Source organism: Thunnus albacares, chromosome 4 (genome assembly GCF_914725855.1).
Source record: "Thunnus albacares chromosome 4, fThuAlb1.1, whole genome shotgun sequence".
Taxonomy (NCBI): Eukaryota; Metazoa; Chordata; class Actinopteri; order Scombriformes; family Scombridae; genus Thunnus; species Thunnus albacares.
In genome coordinates, this window is record NC_058109.1 from 36,207,350 (window position 1) to 36,218,151 (window position 10,802).

Below are 10,802 nucleotides of genomic sequence, written 5' to 3' on the forward strand. Positions count from 1 at the left end.
AGTGAGTTGCTATGGTTACATTGACCAGGGCTTTAACTGTGGGTGTTTTTCTTTAACCATGGGAATATTTTTACCTCCAAACTATTTAACGCTAGCACCACCAAGACACTCTGACAGACTATTTGGGTTTTTATAATGCAAATAACTCTACTAAAATAACTAAAAATAAAACTGCATGCCTTTCAGCTCACAACTTTTCCTAAATATGTGTTTTATATGTTTTCTGAAGCTTATAAGGTAATAAAATAAAACACACAAGAGCATTTATACCGCTGACCACCACCACAGTCATAGACTGCATTTACCATATTACACATTATTACCATACATGGTAAATTACCATGTATGGTAATTTTTCCACTTCATGGACTTTGTTTTTGCGTTCTATGATTGGCACGTCTATGATATTTTTTATTGGTCATTTTTTTATGTGCAGGTACTGTCTGGGGAGAGAGATAAGTAGCCATTTTATTTATCCTTTTCGCCTAAAGTAGCTAGCTACTAGCCTAAAAGCAAAGGATCAGAAGATGGTGAGAGGAAGAAAGCGTCAAGATACACTGTTCAGGAGGCTTTGGCTTCAAGAACTGAGTGAGGGGGAGTGTGATGGTGGGGAAGTGTCAGACTTCATTGATTGGAGTAGATTGGAGTGAGAGGGAGAGTTCAGACTCTGAGCTTGAACCCCCATGCCAAAATCTGTTGGCATGTCCTATTTTGTGAAATCTTACTAGGTAGTCTATAGTAATTATTTTATAAAAGCAAAAAGCCACTTTAGGCTGTGATTTACAGTGGTTTTAGAATAGCTACACACACAACTTATTTATGTTTTGCAGTCCCGAGCTCATGTGAGCAAGGGAAAGATGAAACCATCTGGACAGCCATCCAGCCTGGAGGACACTCGGGGAGACAACAGACCCAAATTGTCCTGACGGAATCTACTGGCCCCACAGCACATGCTAAGTGCAATATTGAGGATGCTCAGAGCGCTTTCTTGTGTTTTCCGGACAAGAAAATGCTGCAGCATATACGTGACTGCAGTGTGGCAGAGGCGCATCGTGTTGAAGAAGACAATTCAAGGGATCTTTCCGTTGCTGAGCTGAAGGCCTTCATCACCCTACTATTTGTAATAATAATAATAATGATAATAATAATAATAATGATAATAATGTTTATTGAGTACAGCACCTTTCACAGAAATAAAATTCACAAAGTGCTTCACAATAATAAAAGTTAAAAATAAGACCATGAAACATACAAACAATAAAAACATGCCACAAGTTAAAGTTAACATAAAAACAGACAATAGCGTACCCCAAAAGAAACAAAAGAACAATCACTTAACATGACACATCTTAAGGTGACACAAAGGCCAATTTAAAAAGAGGGGTTGCTTTTTACAGGCTTTCATCATAGACTGTAAAAAAATATGGACGTGGTCACCGTGACATCACCCATTGGTTTGTGAACTGCCATTTTGAGGCCATGAGTTCAGCAATTTGACCATCGCCATCTTGGATTTGACCATCGCCATGTTTGATTTTTGGAGCCAAAAGTAACCATATTTGGCAGGAGGGTGGAGCTGACCATGGCTCTAGCTGCTAGCTTGGTTAGCACAGTGCATATACAATCTATGGTTAACAGTGATAACGCTAATGCTAATGCTAATTTCTGCTAGCGCAAAACAGGCCTAAAACCATTAAAACAAAATGTACTCACCAAAAAAACGGAACATCCAACTCTTTAGAGGATATTTTATCACAACTAAAAGCTGGACAAGACTTTTTTAGGCAAGCAAAATGTTACAATTAACTTTGATGACTGAAAACGCACTGTGATAGCAGCAGCTACGCCTATATAAACTAAAAAAAATAATTTCTAGAATTATGTGGCCACAGTTCATTTGCATCAGAAGGATCAGAAGATGGTGAGAGGAAGAAAGTGTCAAGATACACTGTTCAGGAGGCTTTGGCTTCAAGAACTGAGTGAGGGGGAGTGTGATGGTGGGGAAGTGTCAGACTTCATTGATTGGAGTAGATTGGAGTGAGAGGGAGAGTTCAGACTCTGAGCTTGAACCCCCATGCCAAAATCTGTTGGCATGTCCCATTTTGTGAAATCTTACTAGGTAGTCTATAGTAATTATTTTATAAAAGCAAAAAGCCACTTTAGGCTGTGATTTACAGTGGTTTTAGAATAGCTACACACACAACTTATTTATGTTTTGCAGTCCCGAGCTCATGTGAGCAAGGGAAAGATGAAACCATCTGGACAGCCATCCAGCCTGGAGGACACTCGGGGAGACAACAGACCATGTTGAAGTAAATATTTGGAAACTTGCATGAAGTTGCTACTTTAAATTATGTTATTAGCACACTGGAACTGAAAACAGCTCACTGGCTTAATGTACATTGTATGTCAAACTATGAGTGTTATAATCATGAGTTCATAAAGGGGTGATAAGCATGTGGAGATTGAATGCAGTTGAAAATTTGAACGGAGTTTCCACTGCATTGTATGTATGGGCTACATGATGGTCAATAAAGCCCATGCATACAATAGGAGTGGACTAGGCTTCGTTGACATCATCATCATATATTTTATAACTCATAAACTATACATGTCATCATTATGAAAGTGTGCATGTTTGATCAGCATGCCATACCAAGCGTTAAGAAATTTGAATGGAATCAAATTGTTAATTTTGCAGGAAAATCAGCTGTTCGGATAAATGAAATTTTCTTTTTCATGGCATGTCAACTAAATGGCTCATCCCAAATTGTCCCACAATAACAGCAACATATAATACATCTGTAGCTCTTAGCATTTGTGTTGTTAAGAAAATTAATGGATGTATGGTCAGACAACATACTGTATCTTAAAAGAAGTTTGGCTTTATTCATGTTTTGCTTTACATTAGCTCTAGCTCTTTATTTTTCATAGAATTTTCAAGTGAAATGTAATATATAAGAGTCAACAAAAGCCACATAAATAGAGAGCATACAGTATTGTGCTCTTTGCACTGTTGATGTGGTCTAAGCAGCTGAGCAGCTCATGCCAGTATGAAATAGCAGCTATTCCTCACACCAAAGATGTGCTGCTTGATTGTTACTGACACACCCTCTAATGTGCCTGGCGTCCTGCTTTGGTGCAGATGGTGATTAAAAAAATAGCAAATGGTTGCAGGTGACGTAAAAACCTGTCCATGGCTGACAAAAAACATCTTTGCTGGCACAAAGCCTTCACCAAGGGCTGTCCTGAAAATATTGCTTCTTTTCTCTTTCGCTCTGTCTGGATTCTTTGGCCCATTTAACATTTTAATATTTGCTAATTAGTACTAAACACAAAGTATAGCAATAAGTTTTGCAGGTATTTGGTCATAAACCATAATATTGGAGAACATGAGTGTCTAAACCAATCCATGCTAATACATGGAGTAGATTTTGAGAAATTTTACTTGATGTAAAACAAATAAGCTGCTGGTGCTGCAAGATAAAAAGTCAGTAGATTACCAAGTTATTAGGATTCATCGTGGCAATCCATAGGTGGCACTAGGTTGAGGCTAGATGGGGCTATAGCCTCACCATAGTCCTACCAAGAAATACCCAGATGTTTGACATACAAACTCCTGTCTGATTTACTTTATTTGGCCGCTGTTCCTCATATTCTTCAGTTGATCTGGTTCAATAGAGCCCGTAATTGCCATTGCAACCTTTTCTGCACTGGAATCACGTGGGTGAGTTCACATCATGTGAGATGTATTTTACTGAAAAAACTGTCATTCAGTTTGCTCTGTTTCGCTAAATTCATCATTTCACCATAAAATAACCTTGTCAGAGGAACCAGAAACTAGTGATAATGACAAAGTGGAGGCTGAGAGAGTTTTGCAACAGACCACCTGTGACCTGTTATAACAGTCCCTCCAGTGCTGCTCACTCCTGCAGTGCTGTTAGAAGCCAGCAGCCCAAGCAGGGACCCTGGTGCCCAGCCTTGATCATTTTTACCCCTGAACAAACTCCACAATCAGCAAAGGAGCTTCAGTTAGAGCTGGTCAGGTCAGGACTTTTGGATGGAATATTTGGTCACCTTAAGATGCAACTTCCCTGTGGTCTCTGTCTGTGTTGTGTAGTGTCTGTTATTCTCAGGTTGCCTATTTCTGCACGTGTCTGGCATCTGTCTGCATTTCATCTCCTATCTACCATCAAAGTGATAAATATTATCATGTATGTATATTATCATAACCGGCATGCACGGACCATATTAATCTGTTCATGCTGGTTTGTCTACATCTGAGGCTGTGGATAGCTCAGCATCAGTTACCGCTATAGAACTATTTTAGTAGATGAAATAAAATGGATCATGCCTGCAAGTTTCCAAGTTGCAAGGATGAAATGACCAGATCCACATTGTGCAGCTTTCATGGACTACCGATGGACGATAAAGACTTAAATACTGTAATTCCTCGTAGTTGTGTTGTAATCACATTTTCCTTACAGGATGGAGCTGAGCGTTTGATCCAGCTGGCCTCGCTGTTTTCACCCCATTGATTTTGTGGAGGTGAAACAGTCTCCAGGATGATAATATTGATAAACGCTGTAAATCCATTTATAGTAGTTACACAGCTTGGATTACTCTCATCTGTACTCTCATCTGTGTAACAGCAACAGGTCTCACTCTGCAGAAAAAGTTTCACTCTTCACTCGGCAGGAAAGGAGAGCAGTGACCACAGGAATACCACCAGTTTCTCGGAGGTAACCGTTACTGTCCTGTTGCCTTTCTGCCTCCATTCTTCGTTTTTCCTCTTTCAGTTGTTTTAGCTCCTCTCTGTGTAGTGTTGCTCAAATAAATATGGCTGGCCAGTCAAAGTGAAACTAGTGCAGCGCCCATTCAAAGTGTGTCTGTTCAGAACGGGCCAATTGCTTATTCTCGCTTGCTTATTCTTGCTTATTTCTTGAGAACCGCACATTTTTGTACTGTTGACAAACATCAGTGAAAACGATAATGAATTAATAAAATGGTTTAAATCTAGACAAACTTTACGAGTGAGATTAAACAGAGGTTGAACCATAGAAGCAGTTTACAGCCTTCCATTGGTTGATTTTGCTGCCAATCAAACATGTCTGCACTCCTATTGGCTAGTTTTACTGCCTGTGCCTCTTTTTTTCTCCTGTGTATGCTCGCTCACTAGTCAGAGCCTAGAAGCCTCGTCCCACTGTGGTGTGACAGTGTTTATATAAAACAGCCCCGCTGCACTCAGACATGGAGCTGAGTGGCTTGCTGTTTGCTTGTTTATTCAAAGTTAATTAAATGTGTCACAGGTCCGAACAACTTCACACTCAACACTGCATTTCCTTGGGTCCTCAGCAGTACACCTGTCAAGTGTGAAGTCAAGTCAGAGCTTAGAAGCCCTGCCCCGCTGTGATGTGACAGTGTTTATATCAAACAGCCCCCCCTGCACTCAGACACGGAGCTGAGTGGCTCACTGTTCACTTGTTTATTCAAAGGTTATTAATATTAAACATGTTGTGTCCTAATTGCATCAAATTTGACACTGCATGTCCTTGGGTCCCCAGCAGTACACCCACCAAGTGTGAAGTTAATAGGATGAACTGGTCTTGAGAAATGCAAAGGACATACATACATACATACATACATACAGACACACATACAGGCAGACAGACAGAGATTCCTTGCTTTTAGTTGAACTGCAGTGCCTGTCAAAATGTGTCTTAGACATCCCGCAGTAAGTCTTGAATGTACATGCCAAGTTTCGTTCACAGTTCAATAGTAGAGCATAAGTCTCTTAAACTTTTTCAGGCCATTATCACTATGGATGTAATCCCACCTCCAACCACAATGTCGGTTGCAATGGCAGATTGGCGCTGTCTGTATTTCTGCTCGTTGACTCCAGAGGCAGAAGAAGAAGCAAATCAATATTGTTTATGAGGTTGTTATGACTAGCTTGTAGGCCACAACAAAGGAGGGAGACGCACGCCCAAATTCAGCAATAATAACTGAAATTTATTAAAGCAAACAACAACAATTACAATGGGGTGTGGAAGTCAGCACCAGTGGTGTTCGAAAGTGCATGAATGCGCTGTCCAGTGTGAGGTGCGTGCTGTCAGTGCAGAACAAAACCAAAAAGGACATGCAAAAAACAACCACAGCATGGTGAGTGGGGAAGGGATCAGAGAGGGACTGGAATCAGGGCAGGCGGGCTTAAATACATTCTGGGGCACTGGCCAGGTGTTCCCAGTTAGTACTCTAGTGACACGTCGGCTCCACCCATCCAAGGACCTGCTCACACAGACACAAACCACAGGACCAAAGACAACAGAGGCAACAGGCTCTGGGGCCGTCACAGAGGTATCTTTATATATTTCTAGAGAACTGCTCATCCAAAGAAGTTCACACTCAGTGCACTTCCTTGGGTCCCCAGCAATACATCCACCTGATACAAAGTAGATCGGAAGAATGGTTTGAGATATGCAAAGGACAAACATATATACAGACAGACAGACAGAGATCATCATAATAGTCCATGAGATAATCAGTCATTGCATTTCGTTTTTTTAGTTTCCTTACAGTCTAACCATGGTGAAAGTCAGCCTCATACATGTAAATAAAGTGGTGTGCACAGATGAATGTGTGGGTGGTTCGGTCAGCTGGCAAACTGCCCTGGATGTTCCTTACGCAGTTAGTCATAAAGCTGCTACAGGCAGCTAGTTTCTGTGTTTACTTTCATTCAGATTCAAAAACTTTTGAAGCGATTCATGTAAGAATCATGTTTATTTGGAAAGAGTCTCAGCAGCTTGCCCGATGATTGTTGTTTTTACTACACTACATGTCGTTTTTTGAATCACCCAAATCTCTATAATGGAGATGAGGAGAGCAAAATTAACATGACACATTAGAGCCACAATGGTCACATTTATGGGAAATACTTTAGGTTGACATAAACTGGAATTTTCCTTCAAAACAACAGTCAGGTGTCCATATGAACAGTGAAAGAGGTTTTCCTCACTGTAATCGTTCCTCCCGTCCATCCTGGCTATTAAAAGATCCCCTTCAAATGTGCTTTCAATGTAAGTGATAGGGGCCAAAATTCACAGTGTGTCCACACAGTGATTTTGTGAATAAAATGCATTTAAAAGTTGATGTGAAGCTTATACCTGCTTCAGCAGTCTGAGTTAGTCATATCGAGTGGATATCTCCATATTTACAGTCTTTTTAGCATCAGATTCCCTCTTTGTGTTTCCTCGGACAGTGTTTCCCTGTTGAGCTGCAGTGGAAGTATAGTAACAAAAAGAGGAACTTTGGAACTAAAAAGACTGTAACGTTGATTTGACTCATTTGGATGCTGAAGCTTCATATTAGCTTCAGATCAACTTTTAAATACATTTTTGCACAGAAGGAGGACTGTGGATTTTGTCCCCCATCACTTACATTGTAAGTGCATTATGAAGGGATCTTCTAATGATCAGTATGAATGGCAGGAATGATGATGGCAAGAAAAACCTATTTCAGTGCTCATTTGGGCAACTGGCTGTAGTTTTAAGACAGACTTAAAAAACTGTGAACCCATCCTTTAAAATGAAACATTTTCAACTGGAGTGGATGTGTTGTTTATTCATTTGCATTCACATTGCACCCCTGATTTTTTCATTCATGCTGCTTTTAATTTTCACATTATACTTAGTTGGAAACACTTTTTCAGAGGTTCCAAGGTGCCAGCTCAAACTGCATTCAATTCTTTGCTGGCTGAAGTCAACTCGTGCATGACATTCTAGTCTATTGGATTCATTTCACTAATTCTTAAACCTTTAAAGTATGTGGTCAAGGAAAAAATAAAACTAAACTTTAACTAAAGTTTGAACTCTAACAAAAATTACACAGAGAAATGTCTTTTTATTCAAATATATTTTCCTCTTTTTTCCCACGTTATCCATGGATCTTCTACCAGCAATATTTTAGCCACCTAGGAAGGACAAGAAGTACACACATTGGTGTGTCATAGGGCGAATGGGATGCAGTCATGCAGTGAGTGATGATGTATGAAGGCAGGGTGGGTGATGTGGGAGAGCTCTCCTGGTAAAGCTAATTAGGAATATGGGGGATGGCAGTGGAAGGAGATAGGTGAAATACTTGCGATGTGCGCTGGAACTGATGAGACATTAGATCCAAGGTGAAGTTCAACATGTGATTTCATATGCCTTACATGTTGCATGCATATTTAATAGTGGTATGACTTTGAGATCTCGCTTGGTTACATGTAATACATTATTCAGCAGGGCTGTGCACTATTTCTGTGGGACCCAGGAACCAATCAGATCTATCAAAATTGACACTAAAAGGCTCCAACACAAGAGAATTCAGCCCCAAGACAGGAGTATGTGATACATAGTCAACATTAATCCTTCATGCCATCACAGGAAAACTCCTTCGGCCATCTGTGTTTCCTGCAGAAAGCTTGTCATGAATTCATGTACATTCTAAACATTCATTGTGTCAGGTCAGCTACAGACAAAAAAATCTTCAGTTGAATTAAAAAAGATCCAATGAAAACCCCTTTCTGTCATGTCATTTTCACATCAATGTGTAACATTGTAAATGTCCCATTATGATGATGTATTTTAACCCATCTATGCACTGGTGCTTAAATGAGCATGTTTGCCCAAATTGAAATATTTAAATCAGTGCAACCCCATGGGTCAGCTTAATTTCAATGCTGTTTGTGAGCTGGATACCAATCCAGTGTATGAAGTTAGCAATAGTGTCAGTGCAAGGAAAAGCTACATACAGTAGCAGTACATTTGTAACAATTTAGTGACAAACACAGTTTGATTAAATCGCTCATCAAGTTTTATTTAACCCTCTTTTCATAATAAAAGTAGCCTTACATAATATGCAATTGGAAATGCTGCCTTGTGAATGGCATAACTGCACTGAACATCACATTCAGTTTCATGGATATACACTTACAGATCATTTTGTATTTGCAAATTCAGTCATAAAAGAAAACAACTCCCATGCAAAGAGTTTGACTTAAAAGGTGGGGAAATGCCTGTTAGTGTTTCTCTGCTAAACATAATTGAAAATACAGACTCATTCCCTGCTGTCTGCTTTACAATCTTCCCTATTTCAATGTATTTCAAAAAGGCAGAGCTTATATTGCCAAACAATAGATCGTTTTTGAGTGTTGAAGATAGTCAGCTGACTGAAGACCAGTCTCACAGCATAAAGCCCCTGAAACTAGCCGGAGGTGAAGATGGCTGATGTATGTGGGTCACAGACTTCAAACACTCATTGACTCTAAACGATTTCCAAACAGATATTGAATGTGAAGACTTGATTTGATTTTTAAATGCTTCATCTTGTCCATTGACTTTCTCGCCCCTAAAACTGGGAGAGTAGAATTGCTACATAGGGCTAGAATTCATCTGATGTTCCTGTGAATACAATCAAATTAAACATGAGATACAGCATTTTAACCTCATGATCAGTGTTTCTTTTCAAATTCATTACACTGAAGAATAAAGACAAGAAAAGTATCACCATCATAATATAAGACATTTTATTTTATTTCCTTAAGTTTCAGCTTTGTCTTTCTTTTAAGATATTCTATTATTTAAATTTTACACCAAATCTATAAGAAAACGAGGAGGAAAAGGAGGAATAAATAACTGTCTATTGTCATTGTTTGTTTTCAGACTTAGAAATATAGTCCATGAGTGCACAAACCATGAGTGGACTGTATTGTTAAACCTCTGCAGCATGTTTACTCTGTTTAGTTTATTTAAACCTACAGTGCGGAACTTTTGTCTCCCTCTTCTGGCAGTGAGAGTAATTACACAAATACTGTCGACGTTATCGCCACAGACCCCTGACACTTTTTATGTGGGCCAGTCCCCGTCCTGGCGACACAACGCGGTTGAGATGCACTGAGGACAGTCAGCCTTGGTCGACAGTCGCAAACCAATCATTGCTGGTTTACATGCAATGCATCACTACAGGTGCACCAGCGTGGGAAAGTCACCACAGACACCAGACTAAAATACTCCAGTATACTGTGAAATACAGAGACATTTACCTGGCAGTGATAGGTTAATCAGTATTGTGTGAACTCGTTTGGCAAGGGCTTGGATATAACAGACGTTCATTTATATGTAAAGTCGCGCATTCCACCTTTAACAACACCTTGTATTGTTGTGGAAAGCCTGCAATATCAATATAGTACACCTCTCTATCTAAATGTCCTTCATGCTGCTTTCCTCCCTCTGTCCTGTTCTTCTCCCTCACTGTCTGTGTCTGTTGCTTTGACTGATCAACAGACAAATGCAGCTCTCTCTTGACCAAGCCTTAAGTCATACTGCTGTGTTTTCCTTTCATATTTATCTACGCTGTTTACCACTTTGATGTCAGACATTTTGTGGGTTTTTTTTTTGGTGAGTGAACACTTTACACTTCACCTGCAGAACTGTCCAGATGGATGGCAAGGAGCGTGCGTGTGTTCCCATGCCATCTGCTCATTATCTGCGTGGACCCCCCTCTTCCCCCCTTCTGGCTTAAATGGAGCCAGTGCCTGCTATTGGTCCTCTGGGGACTGAGTCATACAAGACACACATACATACACACACACACACACACACACACACACACACACACAAGAATACACATGGAACAGCTAGCTGTCTGGGCCTCACTGCTACACTAGGGGTAGGACTTGTTTATTTGTGTCTGTTTATGCTAAATCCATTCTAAGACAACATAAACAGTCTTTGTAATGCTTTATTCACACTGGACTGGAGACC